Raw genomic sequence first — 18,137 nt, forward strand, 5'->3', positions numbered from 1 at the left:
CAATAACATGGCAAAACAATGCCATAGTGACAATTTCATAGCAATAACTTGGCAACAACATCCCAAGAACCTAAAAATAAATGACGTGATAAAGTTGCCAATAACCCTACAATATCAATGCAATAACATGGCAAAACCATTCCAACAACCGTCTAAAGAGTTTAAATTAGAGTGTCAATGTCAAAAATGATATTGCAACGGTGTTGCGAGGTTATTTGCAACGCTGTTCCACACTTATGTCAAGGTTGCCGTATTATTGTAATGGCATTGCAATGTCATTTACAAGTTCCATACTGATTTCAACGTTCTTGGAGGGTTTTTGCCCTGGTAATGCAATGATATTGCAAAGTTATTCGCAATATTATTATGTACATATTACAAGGTTGTTGCAATTGTTTTTTTAATGCGATTATATTGATTAATGCAAATAAATCTGAACCATTGTTTCTGACTTGATTATTAGTTTTTATGCATACTTTTATGCTGTTGGTGAGAAAGTGAATGCGAATTCTGTCAACATTCTAAATCCCGTTTCTTGCATCCTGATCACTAAAATTATCATAACGTTTGAAAGGTTATAAAAGCTCACTACACCTATTCAAGATATGTTTGAAATGAAAAGATACATTCTTCATTGTGCTCAAGCTACTCCCAACACCACATTATTAATATTTTGACCTAACATTACTTAAGCTTAATTATGACATGCTTCACTGTGTCCAGTTATATCTCGCATTGGTGTAGTGAGCATTATAAAACTTACCACACTAATGCAAGCTGTTTGAAATAACATTACACGTGTTTCATTTTGTCCAGTTATAAATGCTCATTACACCAACGCAAGTTATGTTTGAAATGTCATTATACATTCTTCATTCTGACCTGTTTAGTGTAGTTAGCATTTATAACTTACCACACCTATTCAAGATACGTTTGAAATGAAATGATGCATCCTTCATTGTTATCTGCGCAATTTCATTTCGATAACATGGCGAAACCATCTTAAGAACCATGAAATAATCTCCTAATAGTGTTGAAAATAACCTTCCACTAATTATTAAATATCACGTCAAAAACATCCCAAGAAACTTGAAATCAACCAACGGTTCTAATAACCTTCCAAAATTATTGCAATAACATGGCAAAACAATGCCATAGTGACAATTTCATAGCAATAACTTGGCAACAACATCCCAAGAACCTAAAAATAAATGACGTGATAAAGTTGCCAATAACCCTACAATATCAATGCAATAACATGGCAAAACCATTCCAACAACCGTCTAAAGAGTTTAAGTTAGAGTGTCAATGTCAAAAATGATATTGCAACGGTGTTGCGAGGTTATTTGCAACGCTGTTCCACACTTATGTCAAGGTTGCCGTATTATTGTAATGGCATTGCAATGTCATTTACAAGTTCCATACTGATTTCAACGTTCTTGGAGGGTTTTTGCCCTGGTAATGCAATGATATTGCAAAGTTATTCGCAATATTATTATGTACATATTACAAGGTTGTTGCAATTGTTTTTTTAATGCGATTATATTGATTAATGCAAATAAATCTGAACCATTGTTTCTGACTTGATTATTAGTTTTTATGCATACTTTTATGCTGTTGGTGAGAAAGTGAATGCGAATTCTGTCAACATTCTAAATCCCGTTTCTTGCATCCTGATCACTAAAATTATCATAACGTTTGAAAGGTTATAAAAGCTCACTACACCTATTCAAGATATGTTTGAAATGAAAAGATACATTCTTCATTGTGCTCAAGCTACTCCCAACACCACATTATTAATATTTTGACCTAACATTACTTAAGCTTAATTATGACATGCTTCACTGTGTCCAGTTATATCTCGCATTGGTGTAGTGAGCATTATAAAACTTACCACACTAATGCAAGCTGTTTGAAATAACATTACACGTGTTTCATTTTGTCCAGTTATAAATGCTCATTACACCAACGCAAGTTATGTTTGAAATGTCATTATACATTCTTCATTCTGACCTGTTTAGTGTAGTTAGCATTTATAACTTACCACACCTATTCAAGATACGTTTGAAATGAAATGATGCATCCTTCATTGTTATCTGCGCAATTTCATTTCGATAACATGGCGAAACCATCTTAAGAACCATGAAATAATCTCCTAATAGTGTTGAAAATAACCTTCCACTAATTATTAAATATCACGTCAAAAACATCCCAAGAAACTTGAAATCAACCAACGGTTCTAATAACCTTCCAAAATTATTGCAATAACATGGCAAAACAATGCCATAGTGACAATTTCATAGCAATAACTTGGCAACAACATCCCAAGAACCTAAAAATAAATGACGTGATAAAGTTGCCAATAACCCTACAATATCAATGCAATAACATGGCAAAACCATTCCAACAACCGTCTAAAGAGTTTAAATTAGAGTGTCAATGTCAAAAATGATATTGCAACGGTGTTGCGAGGTTATTTGCAACGCTGTTCCACACTTATGTCAAGGTTGCCGTATTATTGTAATGGCATTGCAATGTCATTTACAAGTTCCATACTGATTTCAACGTTCTTGGAGGGTTTTTGCCCTGGTAATGCAATGATATTGCAAAGTTATTCGCAATATTATTATGTACATATTACAAGGTTGTTGCAATTGTTTTTTTAATGCGATTATATTGATTAATGCAAATAAATCTGAACCATTGTTTCTGACTTGATTATTAGTTTTTATGCATACTTTTATGCTGTTGGTGAGAAAGTGAATGCGAATTCTGTCAACATTCTAAATCCCGTTTCTTGCATCCTGATCACTAAAATTATCATAACGTTTGAAAGGTTATAAAAGCTCACTACACCTATTCAAGATATGTTTGAAATGAAAAGATACATTCTTCATTGTGCTCAAGCTACTCCCAACACCACATTATTAATATTTTGACCTAACATTACTTAAGCTTAATTATGACATGCTTCACTGTGTCCAGTTATATCTCGCATTGGTGTAGTGAGCATTATAAAACTTACCACACTAATGCAAGCTGTTTGAAATAACATTACACGTGTTTCATTTTGTCCAGTTATAAATGCTCATTACACCAACGCAAGTTATGTTTGAAATGTCATTATACATTCTTCATTCTGACCTGTTTAGTGTAGTTAGCATTTATAACTTACCACACCTATTCAAGATACGTTTGAAATGAAATGATGCATCCTTCATTGTTATCTGCGCAATTTCATTTCGATAACATGGCGAAACCATCTTAAGAACCATGAAATAATCTCCTAATAGTGTTGAAAATAACCTTCCACTAATTATTAAATATCACGTCAAAAACATCCCAAGAAACTTGAAATCAACCAACGGTTCTAATAACCTTCCAAAATTATTGCAATAACATGGCAAAACAATGCCATAGTGACAATTTCATAGCAATAACTTGGCAACAACATCCCAAGAACCTAAAAATAAATGACGTGATAAAGTTGCCAATAACCCTACAATATCAATGCAATAACATGGCAAAACCATTCCAACAACCGTCTAAAGAGTTTAAATTAGAGTGTCAATGTCAAAAATGATATTGCAACGGTGTTGCGAGGTTATTTGCAACGCTGTTCCACACTTATGTCAAGGTTGCCGTATTATTGTAATGGCATTGCAATGTCATTTACAAGTTCCATACTGATTTCAACGTTCTTGGAGGGTTTTTGCCCTGGTAATGCAATGATATTGCAAAGTTATTCGCAATATTATTATGTACATATTACAAGGTTGTTGCAATTGTTTTTTTAATGCGATTATATTGATTAATGCAAATAAATCTGAACCATTGTTTCTGACTTGATTATTAGTTTTTATGCATACTTTTATGCTGTTGGTGAGAAAGTGAATGCGAATTCTGTCAACATTCTAAATCCCGTTTCTTGCATCCTGATCACTAAAATTATCATAACGTTTGAAAGGTTATAAAAGCTCACTACACCTATTCAAGATATGTTTGAAATGAAAAGATACATTCTTCATTGTGCTCAAGCTACTCCCAACACCACATTATTAATATTTTGACCTAACATTACTTAAGCTTAATTATGACATGCTTCACTGTGTCCAGTTATATCTCGCATTGGTGTAGTGAGCATTATAAAACTTACCACACTAATGCAAGCTGTTTGAAATAACATTACACGTGTTTCATTTTGTCCAGTTATAAATGCTCATTACACCAACGCAAGTTATGTTTGAAATGTCATTATACATTCTTCATTCTGACCTGTTTAGTGTAGTTAGCATTTATAACTTACCACACCTATTCAAGATACGTTTGAAATGAAATGATGCATCCTTCATTGTTATCTGCGCAATTTCATTTCGATAACATGGCGAAACCATCTTAAGAACCATGAAATAATCTCCTAATAGTGTTGAAAATAACCTTCCACTAATTATTAAATATCACGTCAAAAACATCCCAAGAAACTTGAAATCAACCAACGGTTCTAATAACCTTCCAAAATTATTGCAATAACATGGCAAAACAATGCCATAGTGACAATTTCATAGCAATAACTTGGCAACAACATCCCAAGAACCTAAAAATAAATGACGTGATAAAGTTGCCAATAACCCTACAATATCGATGCAATAACATGGCAAAACCATTCCAACAACCGTCTAAAGAGTTTAAATTAGAGTGTCAATGTCAAAAATGATATTGCAACGGTGTTGCGAGGTTATTTGCAACGCTGTTCCACACTTATGTCAAGGTTGCCGTATTATTGTAATGGCATTGCAATGTCATTTACAAGTTCCATACTGATTTCAACGTTCTTGGAGGGTTTTTGCCCTGGTAATGCAATGATATTGCAAAGTTATTCGCAATATTATTATGTACATATTACAAGGTTGTTGCAATTGTTTTTTTAATGCGATTATATTGATTAATGCAAATAAATCTGAACCATTGTTTCTGACTTGATTATTAGTTTTTATGCATACTTTTATGCTGTTGGTGAGAAAGTGAATGCGAATTCTGTCAACATTCTAAATCCCGTTTCTTGCATCCTGATCACTAAAATTATCATAACGTTTGAAAGGTTATAAAAGCTCACTACACCTATTCAAGATATGTTTGAAATGAAAAGATACATTCTTCATTGTGCTCAAGCTACTCCCAACACCACATTATTAATATTTTGACCTAACATTACTTAAGCTTAATTATGACATGCTTCACTGTGTCCAGTTATATCTCGCATTGGTGTAGTGAGCATTATAAAACTTACCACACTAATGCAAGCTGTTTGAAATAACATTACACGTGTTTCATTTTGTCCAGTTATAAATGCTCATTACACCAACGCAAGTTATGTTTGAAATGTCATTATACATTCTTCATTCTGACCTGTTTAGTGTAGTTAGCATTTATAACTTACCACACCTATTCAAGATACGTTTGAAATGAAATGATGCATCCTTCATTGTTATCTGCGCAATTTCATTTCGATAACATGGCGAAACCATCTTAAGAACCATGAAATAATCTCCTAATAGTGTTGAAAATAACCTTCCACTAATTATTAAATATCACGTCAAAAACATCCCAAGAAACTTGAAATCAACCAACGGTTCTAATAACCTTCCAAAATTATTGCAATAACATGGCAAAACAATGCCATAGTGACAATTTCATAGCAATAACTTGGCAACAACATCCCAAGAACCTAAAAATAAATGACGTGATAAAGTTGCCAATAACCCTACAATATCAATGCAATAACATGGCAAAACCATTCCAACAACCGTCTAAAGAGTTTAAATTAGAGTGTCAATGTCAAAAATGATATTGCAACGGTGTTGCGAGGTTATTTGCAACGCTGTTCCACACTTATGTCAAGGTTGCCGTATTATTGTAATGGCATTGCAATGTCATTTACAAGTTCCATACTGATTTCAACGTTCTTGGAGGGTTTTTGCCCTGGTAATGCAATGATATTGCAAAGTTATTCGCAATATTATTATGTACATATTACAAGGTTGTTGCAATTGTTTTTTTAATGCGATTATATTGATTAATGCAAATAAATCTGAACCATTGTTTCTGACTTGATTATTAGTTTTTATGCATAATTTTATGCTGTTGGTGAGAAAGTGAATGCGAATTCTGTCAACATTCTAAATCCCGTTTCTTGCATCCTGATCACTAAAATTATCATAACGTTTGAAAGGTTATAAAAGCTCACTACACCTATTCAAGATATGTTTGAAATGAAAAGATACATTCTTCATTGTGCTCAAGCTACTCCCAACACCACATTATTAATATTTTGACCTAACATTACTTAAGCTTAATTATGACATGCTTCACTGTGTCCAGTTATATCTCGCATTGGTGTAGTGAGCATTATAAAACTTACCACACTAATGCAAGCTGTTTGAAATAACATTACACGTGTTTCATTTTGTCCAGTTATAAATGCTCATTACACCAACGCAAGTTATGTTTGAAATGTCATTATACATTCTTCATTCTGACCTGTTTAGTGTAGTTAGCATTTATAACTTACCACACCTATTCAAGATACGTTTGAAATGAAATGATGCATCCTTCATTGTTATCTGCGCAATTTCATTTCGATAACATGGCGAAACCATCTTAAGAACCATGAAATAATCTCCTAATAGTGTTGAAAATAACCTTCCACTAATTATTAAATATCACGTCAAAAACATCCCAAGAAACTTGAAATCAACCAACGGTTCTAATAACCTTCCAAAATTATTGCAATAACATGGCAAAACAATGCCATAGTGACAATTTCATAGCAATAACTTGGCAACAACATCCCAAGAACCTAAAAATAAATGACGTGATAAAGTTGCCAATAACCCTACAATATCAATGCAATAACATGGCAAAACCATTCCAACAACCGTCTAAAGAGTTTAAATTAGAGTGTCAATGTCAAAAATGATATTGCAACGGTGTTGCGAGGTTATTTGCAACGCTGTTCCACACTTATGTCAAGGTTGCCGTATTATTGTAATGGCATTGCAATGTCATTTACAAGTTCCATACTGATTTCAACGTTCTTGGAGGGTTTTTGCCCTGGTAATGCAATGATATTGCAAAGTTATTCGCAATATTATTATGTACATATTACAAGGTTGTTGCAATTGTTTTTTTAATGCGATTATATTGATTAATGCAAATAAATCTGAACCATTGTTTCTGACTTGATTATTAGTTTTTATGCATACTTTTATGCTGTTGGTGAGAAAGTGAATGCGAATTCTGTCAACATTCTAAATCCCGTTTCTTGCATCCTGATCACTAAAATTATCATAACGTTTGAAAGGTTATAAAAGCTCACTACACCTATTCAAGATATGTTTGAAATGAAAAGATACATTCTTCATTGTGCTCAAGCTACTCCCAACACCACATTATTAATATTTTGACCTAACATTACTTAAGCTTAATTATGACATGCTTCACTGTGTCCAGTTATATCTCGCATTGGTGTAGTGAGCATTATAAAACTTACCACACTAATGCAAGCTGTTTGAAATAACATTACACGTGTTTCATTTTGTCCAGTTATAAATGCTCATTACACCAACGCAAGTTATGTTTGAAATGTCATTATACATTCTTCATTCTGACCTGTTTAGTGTAGTTAGCATTTATAACTTACCACACCTATTCAAGATACGTTTGAAATGAAATGATGCATCCTTCATTGTTATCTGCGCAATTTCATTTCGATAACATGGCGAAACCATCTTAAGAACCATGAAATAATCTCCTAATAGTGTTGAAAATAACCTTCCACTAATTATTAAATATCACGTCAAAAACATCCCAAGAAACTTGAAATCAACCAACGGTTCTAATAACCTTCCAAAATTATTGCAATAACATGGCAAAACAATGCCATAGTGACAATTTCATAGCAATAACTTGGCAACAACATCCCAAGAACCTAAAAATAAATGACGTGATAAAGTTGCCAATAACCCTACAATATCAATGCAATAACATGGCAAAACCATTCCAACAACCGTCTAAAGAGTTTAAATTAGAGTGTCAATGTCAAAAATGATATTGCAACGGTGTTGCGAGGTTATTTGCAACGCTGTTCCACACTTATGTCAAGGTTGCCGTATTATTGTAATGGCATTGCAATGTCATTTACAAGTTCCATACTGATTTCAACGTTCTTGGAGGGTTTTTGCCCTGGTAATGCAATGATATTGCAAAGTTATTCGCAATATTATTATGTACATATTACAAGGTTGTTGCAATTGTTTTTTTAATGCGATTATATTGATTAATGCAAATAAATCTGAACCATTGTTTCTGACTTGATTATTAGTTTTTATGCATACTTTTATGCTGTTGGTGAGAAAGTGAATGCGAATTCTGTCAACATTCTAAATCCCGTTTCTTGCATCCTGATCACTAAAATTATCATAACGTTTGAAAGGTTATAAAAGCTCACTACACCTATTCAAGATATGTTTGAAATGAAAAGATACATTCTTCATTGTGCTCAAGCTACTCCCAACACCACATTATTAATATTTTGACCTAACATTACTTAAGCTTAATTATGACATGCTTCACTGTGTCCAGTTATATCTCGCATTGGTGTAGTGAGCATTATAAAACTTACCACACTAATGCAAGCTGTTTGAAATAACATTACACGTGTTTCATTTTGTCCAGTTATAAATGCTCATTACACCAACGCAAGTTATGTTTGAAATGTCATTATACATTCTTCATTCTGACCTGTTTAGTGTAGTTAGCATTTATAACTTACCACACCTATTCAAGATACGTTTGAAATGAAATGATGCATCCTTCATTGTTATCTGCGCAATTTCATTTCGATAACATGGCGAAACCATCTTAAGAACCATGAAATAATCTCCTAATAGTGTTGAAAATAACCTTCCACTAATTATTAAATATCACGTCAAAAACATCCCAAGAAACTTGAAATCAACCAACGGTTCTAATAACCTTCCAAAATTATTGCAATAACATGGCAAAACAATGCCATAGTGACAATTTCATAGCAATAACTTGGCAACAACATCCCAAGAACCTAAAAATAAATGACATGATAAAGTTGCCAATAACCCTACAATATCAATGCAATAACATGGCAAAACCATTCCAACAACCGTCTAAAGAGTTTAAATTAGAGTGTCAATGTCAAAAATGATATTGCAACGGTGTTGCGAGGTTATTTGCAACGCTGTTCCACACTTATGTCAAGGTTGCCGTATTATTGTAATGGCATTGCAATGTCATTTACAAGTTCCATACTGATTTCAACGTTCTTGGAGGGTTTTTGCCCTGGTAATGCAATGATATTGCAAAGTTATTCGCAATATTATTATGTACATATTACAAGGTTGTTGCAATTGTTTTTTTAATGCGATTATATTGATTAATGCAAATACATCTGAACCATTGTTTCTGACTTGATTATTAGTTTTTATGCATACTTTTATGTTGTTGGTGAGAAAGTGAATGCGAATTCTGTCAACATTCTAAATCCCGTTTCTTGCATCCTGATCACTAAAATTATCATAACGTTTGAAAGGTTATAAAAGCTCACTACACCTATTCAAGATATGTTTGAAATGAAAAGATACATTCTTCATTGTGCTCAAGCTACTCCCAACACCACATTATTAATATTTTGACCTAACATTACTTAAGCTTAATTATGACATGCTTCACTGTGTCCAGTTATATCTCGCATTGGTGTAGTGAGCATTATAAAACTTACCACACTAATGCAAGCTGTTTGAAATAACATTACACGTGTTTCATTTTGTCCAGTTATAAATGCTCATTACACCAACGCAAGTTATGTTTGAAATGTCATTATACATTCTTCATTCTGACCTGTTTAGTGTAGTTAGCATTTATAACTTACCACACCTATTCAAGATACGTTTGAAATGAAATGATACATCCTTCATTGTTATCTGCGCAATTTCATTTCGATAACATGGCGAAACCATCTTAAGAACCATGAAATAATCTCCTAATAGTGTTGAAAATAACCTTCCACTAATTATTAAATATCACGTCAAAAACATCCCAAGAAACTTGAAATCAACCAACGGTTCTAATAACCTTCCAAAATTATTGCAATAACATGGCAAAACAATGCCATAGTGACAATTTCATAGCAATAACTTGGCAACAACATCCCAAGAACCTAAAAATAAATGACATGATAAAGTTGCCAATAACCCTACAATATCAATGCAATAACATGGCAAAACCATTCCAACAACCGTCTAAAGAGTTTAAATTAGAGTGTCAATGTCAAAAATGATATTGCAACGGTGTTGCGAGGTTATTTGCAACGCTGTTCCACACTTATGTCAAGGTTGCCGTATTATTGTAATGGCATTGCAATGTCATTTACAAGTTCCATACTGATTTCAACGTTCTTGGAGGGTTTTTGCCCTGGTAATGCAATGATATTGCAAAGTTATTCGCAATATTATTATGTACATATTACAAGGTTGTTGCAATTGTTTTTTTAATGCGATTATATTGATTAATGCAAATAAATCTGAACCATTGTTTCTGACTTGATTATTAGTTTTTATGCATACTTTTATGCTGTTGGTGAGAAAGTGAATGCGAATTCTGTCAACATTCTAAATCCCGTTTCTTGCATCCTGATCACTAAAATTATCATAACGTTTGAAAGGTTATAAAAGCTCACTACACCTATTCAAGATATGTTTGAAATGAAAAGATACATTCTTCATTGTGCTCAAGCTACTCCCAACACCACATTATTCATATTTTGACCTAACATTACTTAAGCTTAATTATGACATGCTTCACTGTGTCCAGTTATATCTCGCATTGGTGTAGTGAGCATTATAAAACTTACCACACTAATGCAAGCTGTTTGAAATAACATTACACGTGTTTCATTTTGTCCAGTTATAAATGCTCATTACACCAACGCAAGTTATGTTTGAAATGTCATTATACATTCTTCATTCTGACCTGTTTAGTGTAGTTAGCATTTATAACTTACCACACCTATTCAAGATACGTTTGAAATGAAATGATACATCCTTCATTGTTATCTGCGCAATTTCATTTCGATAACATGGCGAAACCATCTTAAGAACCATGAAATAATCTCCTAATAGTGTTGAAAATAACCTTCCACTAATTATTAAATATCACGTCAAAAACATCCCAAGAAACTTGAAATCAACCAACGGTTCTAATAACCTTCCAAAATTATTGCAATAACATGGCAAAACAATGCCATAGTGACAATTTCATAGCAATAACTTGGCAACAACATCCCAAGAACCTAAAAATAAATGACATGATAAAGTTGCCAATAACCCTACAATATCAATGCAATAACATGGCAAAACCATTCCAACAACCGTCTAAAGAGTTTAAATTAGAGTGTCAATGTCAAAAATGATATTGCAACGGTGTTGCGAGGTTATTTGCAACGCTGTTCCACACTTATGTCAAGGTTGCCGTATTATTGTAATGGCATTGCAATGTCATTTACAAGTTCCATACTGATTTCAACGTTCTTGGAGGGTTTTTGCCCTGGTAATGCAATGATATTGCAAAGTTATTCGCAATATTATTATGTACATATTACAAGGTTGTTGCAATTGTTTTTTTAATGCGATTATATTGATTAATGCAAATAAATCTGAACCATTGTTTCTGACTTGATTATTAGTTTTTATGCATACTTTTATGCTGTTGGTGAGAAAGTGAATGCGAATTCTGTCAACATTCTAAATCCCGTTTCTTGCATCCTGATCACTAAAATTATCATAACGTTTGAAAGGTTATAAAAGCTCACTACACCTATTCAAGATATGTTTGAAATGAAAAGATACATTCTTCATTGTGCTCAAGCTACTCCCAACACCACATTATTCATATTTTGACCTAACATTACTTAAGCTTAATTATGACATGCTTCACTGTGTCCAGTTATATCTCGCATTGGTGTAGTGAGCATTATAAAACTTACCACACTAATGCAAGCTGTTTGAAATAACATTACACGTGTTTCATTTTGTCCAGTTATAAATGCTCATTACACCAACGCAAGTTATGTTTGAAATGTCATTATACATTCTTCATTCTGACCTGTTTAGTGTAGTTAGCATTTATAACTTACCACACCTATTCAAGATACGTTTGAAATGAAATGATGCATCCTTCATTGTTATCTGCGCAATTTCATTTCGATAACATGGCGAAACCATCTTAAGAACCATGAAATAATCTCCTAATAGTGTTGAAAATAACCTTCCACTAATTATTAAATATCACGTCAAAAACATCCCAAGAAACTTGAAATCAACCAACGGTTCTAATAACCTTCCAAAATTATTGCAATAACATGGCAAAACAATGCCATAGTGCCAATTTCATAGCAATAACTTGGCAACAACATCCCAAGAACCTAAAAATAAATGACATGATAAAGTTGCCAATAACCCTACAATATCAATGCAATAACATGGCAAAACCATTCCAACAACCGTCTAAAGAGTTTAAATTAGAGTGTCAATGTCAAAAATGATATTGCAACGGTGTTGCGAGGTTATTTGCAACGCTGTTCCACACTTATGTCAAGGTTGCCGTATTATTGTAATGGCATTGCAATGTCATTTACAAGTTCCATACTGATTTCAACGTTCTTGGAGGGTTTTTGCCCTGGTAATGCAATGATATTGCAAAGTTATTCGCAATATTATTATGTACATATTACAAGGTTGTTGCAATTGTTTTTTTAATGCGATTATATTGATTAATGCAAATAAATCTGAACCATTGTTTCTGACTTGATTATTAGTTTTTATGCATACTTTTATGTTGTTGGTGAGAAAGTGAATGCGAATTCTGTCAACATTCTAAATCCCGTTTCTTGCATCCTGATCACTAAAATTATCATAACGTTTGAAAGGTTATAAAAGCTCACTACACCTATTCAAGATATGTTTGAAATGAAAAGATACATTCTTCATTGTGCTCAAGCTACTCCCAACACCACATTATTAATATTTTGACCTAACATTACTTAAGCTTAATTATGACATGCTTCACTGTGTCCAGTTATATCTCGCATTGGTGTAGTGAGCATTATAAAACGTACCACACTAATGCAAGCTGTTTGAAATAACATTACACGTGTTTCATTTTGTCCAGTTATAAATGCTCATTACACCAACGCAAGTTATGTTTGAAATGTCATTATACATTCTTCATTCTGACCTGTTTAGTGTAGTTAGCATTTATAACTTACCACACCTATTCAAGATACGTTTGAAATGAAATGATGCATCCTTCATTGTTATCTGCGCAATTTCATTTCGATAACATGGCGAAACCATCTTAAGAACCATGAAATAATCTCCTAATAGTGTTGAAAATAACCTTCCACTAATTATTAAATATCACGTCAAAAACATCCCAAGAAACTTGAAATCAACCAACGGTTCTAATAACCTTCCAAAATTATTGCAATAACATGGCAAAACAATGCCATAGTGACAATTTCATAGCAATAACTTGGCAACAACATCCCAAGAACCTAAAAATAAATGACATGATAAAGTTGCCAATAACCCTACAATATCAATGCAATAACATGGCAAAACCATTCCAACAACCGTCTAAAGAGTTTAAATTAGAGTGTCAATGTCAAAAATGATATTGCAACGGTGTTGCGAGGTTATTTGCAACGCTGTTCCACACTTATGTCAAGGTTGCCGTATTATTGTAATGGCATTGCAATGTCATTTACAAGTTCCATACTGATTTCAACGTTCTTGGAGGGTTTTTGCCCTGGTAATGCAATGATATTGCAAAGTTATTCGCACTATTATTATGTACAGTACATATTACAAGGTTGTTGCAATTGTTTTTTTAATGCGATTATATTGATTAATGCAAATAAATCTGAACCATTGTTTCTGACTTGATTATTAGTTTTTATGCATACTTTTATGTTGTTGGTGAGAAAGTGAATGCGAATTCTGTCAACATTCTAAATCCCGTTTCTTGCATCCTGATCACTAAAATTATCATAACGTTTGAAAGGTTATAAAAGCTCACTACACCTATTCAAGATATGTTTGAAATGAAAAGATACATTCTTCATTGTGCTCAAGCTACTCCCAACACCACATTATTAATATTTTGACCTAACATTACTTAAGCTTAATTATGACATGCTTCACTGTGTCCAGTTATATCTCGCATTGGTGTAGTGAGCATTATAAAACTTACCACACTAATGCAAGCTGTTTGAAATAACATTACACGTGTTTCATTTTGTCCAGTTATAAATGCTCATTACACCAACGCAAGTTATGTTTGAAATGTCATTATACATTCTTCATTCTGACCTGTTTAGTGTAGTTAGCATTTATAACTTACCACACCTATTCAAGATACGTTTGAAATGAAATGATGCATCCTTCATTGTTATCTGCACAATTTCATTTCGATAACATGGCGAAACCATCTTAAGAACCATGAAATAATCTCCTAATAGTGTTGAAAATAACCTTCCACTAATTATTAAATATCACGTCAAAAACATCCCAAGAAACTTGAAATCAACCAACGGTTCTAATAACCTTCCAAAATTATTGCAATAACATGGCAAAACAATGCCATAGTGACAATTTCATAGCAATAACTTGGCAACAACATCCCAAGAACCTAAAAATAAATGACATGATAAAGTTGCCAATAACCCTACAATATCAATGCAATAACATGGCAAAACCATTCCAACAACCGTCTAAAGAGTTTAAATTAGAGTGTCAATGTCAAAAATGATATTGCAATGGTGTTGCGAGGTTATTTGCAACGCTGTTCCACACTTATGTCAAGGTTGCCGTATTATTGTAATGGCATTGCAATGTCATTTACAAGTTCCATACTGATTTCAACGTTCTTGGAGGGTTTTTGCCCTGGTAATGCAATGATATTGCAAAGTTATTCGCAATATTATTATGTACAGTTCATATTACAAGGTTGTTGCAATTGTTTTTTTAATGCGATTATATTGATTAATGCAAATAAATCTGAACCATTGTTTCTGACTTGATTATTAGTTTTTATGCATACTTTTATGTTGTTGGTGAGAAAGTGAATGCGAATTCTGTCAACATTCTAAATCCCGTTTCTTGCATCCTGATCACTAAAATTATCATAACGTTTGAAAGGTTATAAAAGCTCACTACACCTATTCAAGATATGTTTGAAATGAAAAGATACATTCTTCATTGTGCTCAAGCTACTCCCAACACCACATTATTAATATTTTGACCTAACATTACTTAAGCTTAATTATGACATGCTTCACTGTGTCCAGTTATATCTCGCATTGGTGTAGTGAGCATTATAAAACTTACCACACTAATGCAAGCTGTTTGAAATAACATTACACGTGTTTCATTTTGTCCAGTTATAAATGCTCATTACACCAACGCAAGTTATGTTTGAAATGTCATTATACATTCTTCATTCTGACCTGTTTAGTGTAGTTAGCATTTATAACTTACCACACCTATTCAAGATACGTTTGAAATGAAATGATGCATCCTTCATTGTTATCTGCGCAATTTCATTTCGATAACATGGCGAAACCATCTTAAGAACCATGAAATAATCTCCTAATAGTGTTGAAAATAACCTTCCACTAATTATTAAATATCACGTCAAAAACATCCCAAGAAACTTGAAATCAACCAACGGTTCTAATAACCTTCCAAAATTATTGCAATAACATGGCAAAACAATGCCATAGTGACAATTTCATAGCAATAACTTGGCAACAACATCCCAAGAACCTAAAAATAAATGACATGATAAAGTTGCCAATAACCCTACAATATCAATGCAATAACATGGCAAAACCATTCCAACAACCGTCTAAAGAGTTTAAATTAGAGTGTCAATGTCAAAAATGATATTGCAACGGTGTTGCGAGGTTATTTGCAACGCTGTTCCACACTTATGTCAAGGTTGCCGTATTATTGTAATGGCATTGCAATGTCATTTACAAGTTCCATACTGATTTCAACGTTCTTGGAGGGTTTTTGCCCTGGTAATGCAATGATATTGCAAAGTTATTCGCACTATTATTATGTACAGTACATATTACAAGGTTGTTGCAATTGTTTTTTTAATGCGATTATATTGATTAATGCAAATAAATCTGAACCATTGTTTCTGACTTGATTATTAGTTTTTATGCATACTTTTATGTTGTTGGTGAGAAAGTGAATGCGAATTCTGTCAACATTCTAAATCCCGTTTCTTGCATCCTGATCACTAAAATTATCATAACGTTTGAAAGGTTATAAAAGCTCACTACACCTATTCAAGATATGTTTGAAATGAAAAGATACATTCTTCATTGTGCTCAAGCTACTCCCAACACCACATTATTAATATTTTGACCTAACATTACTTAAGCTTAATTATGACATGCTTCACTGTGTCCAGTTATATCTCGCATTGGTGTAGTGAGCATTATAAAACTTACCACACTAATGCAAGCTGTTTGAAATAACATTACACGTGTTTCATTTTGTCCAGTTATAAATGCTCATTACACCAACGCAAGTTATGTTTGAAATGTCATTATACATTCTTCATTCTGACCTGTTTAGTGTAGTTAGCATTTATAACTTACCACACCTATTCAAGATACGTTTGAAATGAAATGATGCATCCTTCATTGTTATCTGCACAATTTCATTTCGATAACATGGCGAAACCATCTTAAGAACCATGAAATAATCTCCTAATAGTGTTGAAAATAACCTTCCACTAATTATTAAATATCACGTCAAAAACATCCCAAGAAACTTGAAATCAACCAACGGTTCTAATAACCTTCCAAAATTATTGCAATAACATGGCAAAACAATGCCATAGTGACAATTTCATAGCAATAACTTGGCAACAACATCCCAAGAACCTAAAAATAAATGACATGATAAAGTTGCCAATAACCCTACAATATCAATGCAATAACATGGCAAAACCATTCCAACAACCGTCTAAAGAGTTTAAATTAGAGTGTCAATGTCAAAAATGATATTGCAACGGTGTTGCGAGGTTATTTGCAACGCTGTTCCACACTTATGTCAAGGTTGCCGTATTATTGTAATGGCATTGCAATGTCATTTACAAGTTCCATACTGATTTCAACGTTCTTGGAGGGTTTTTGCCCTGGTAATGCAATGATATTGCAAAGTTATTCGCAATATTATTATGTACAGTTCATATTACAAGGTTGTTGCAATTGTTTTTTTAATGCGATTATATTGATTAATGCAAATAAATCTGAACCATTGTTTCTGACTTGATTATTAGTTTTTATGCATACTTTTATGTTGTTGGTGAGAAAGTGAATGCGAATTCTGTCAACATTCTAAATCCCGTTTCTTGCATCCTGATCACTAAAATTATCATAACGTTTGAAAGGTTATAAAAGCTCACTACACCTATTCAAGATATGTTTGAAATGAAAAGATACATTCTTCATTGTGCTCAAGCTACTCCCAACACCACATTATTAATATTTTCACCTAACATTACTTAAGCTTAATTATGACATGCTTCACTGTGTCCAGTTATATCTCGCATTGGTGTAGTGAGCATTATAAAACTTACCACACTAATGCAAGCTGTTTGAAATAACATTACACGTGTTTCATTTTGTCCAGTTATAAATGCTCATTACACCAACGCAAGTTATGTTTGAAATGTCATTATACATTCTTCATTCTGACCTGTTTAGTGTAGTTAGCATTTATAACTTACCACACCTATTCAAGATACGTTTGAAATGAAATGATGCATCCTTCATTGTTATCTGCGCAATTTCATTTTGATAACATGGCGAAACCATCTTAAGAACCATGAAATAATCTCCTAATAGTGTTGAAAATAACCTTCCACTAATTATTAAATATCACGTCAAAAACATCCCAAGAAACTTGAAATCAACCAACGGTTCTAATAACCTTCCAAAATTATTGCAATAACATGGCAAAACAATG

The sequence above is a fragment of the Alosa sapidissima genome, chromosome 2, assembly GCF_018492685.1.
Source record: "Alosa sapidissima isolate fAloSap1 chromosome 2, fAloSap1.pri, whole genome shotgun sequence".
NCBI lineage: Eukaryota > Metazoa > Chordata > Actinopteri > Clupeiformes > Clupeidae > Alosa > Alosa sapidissima.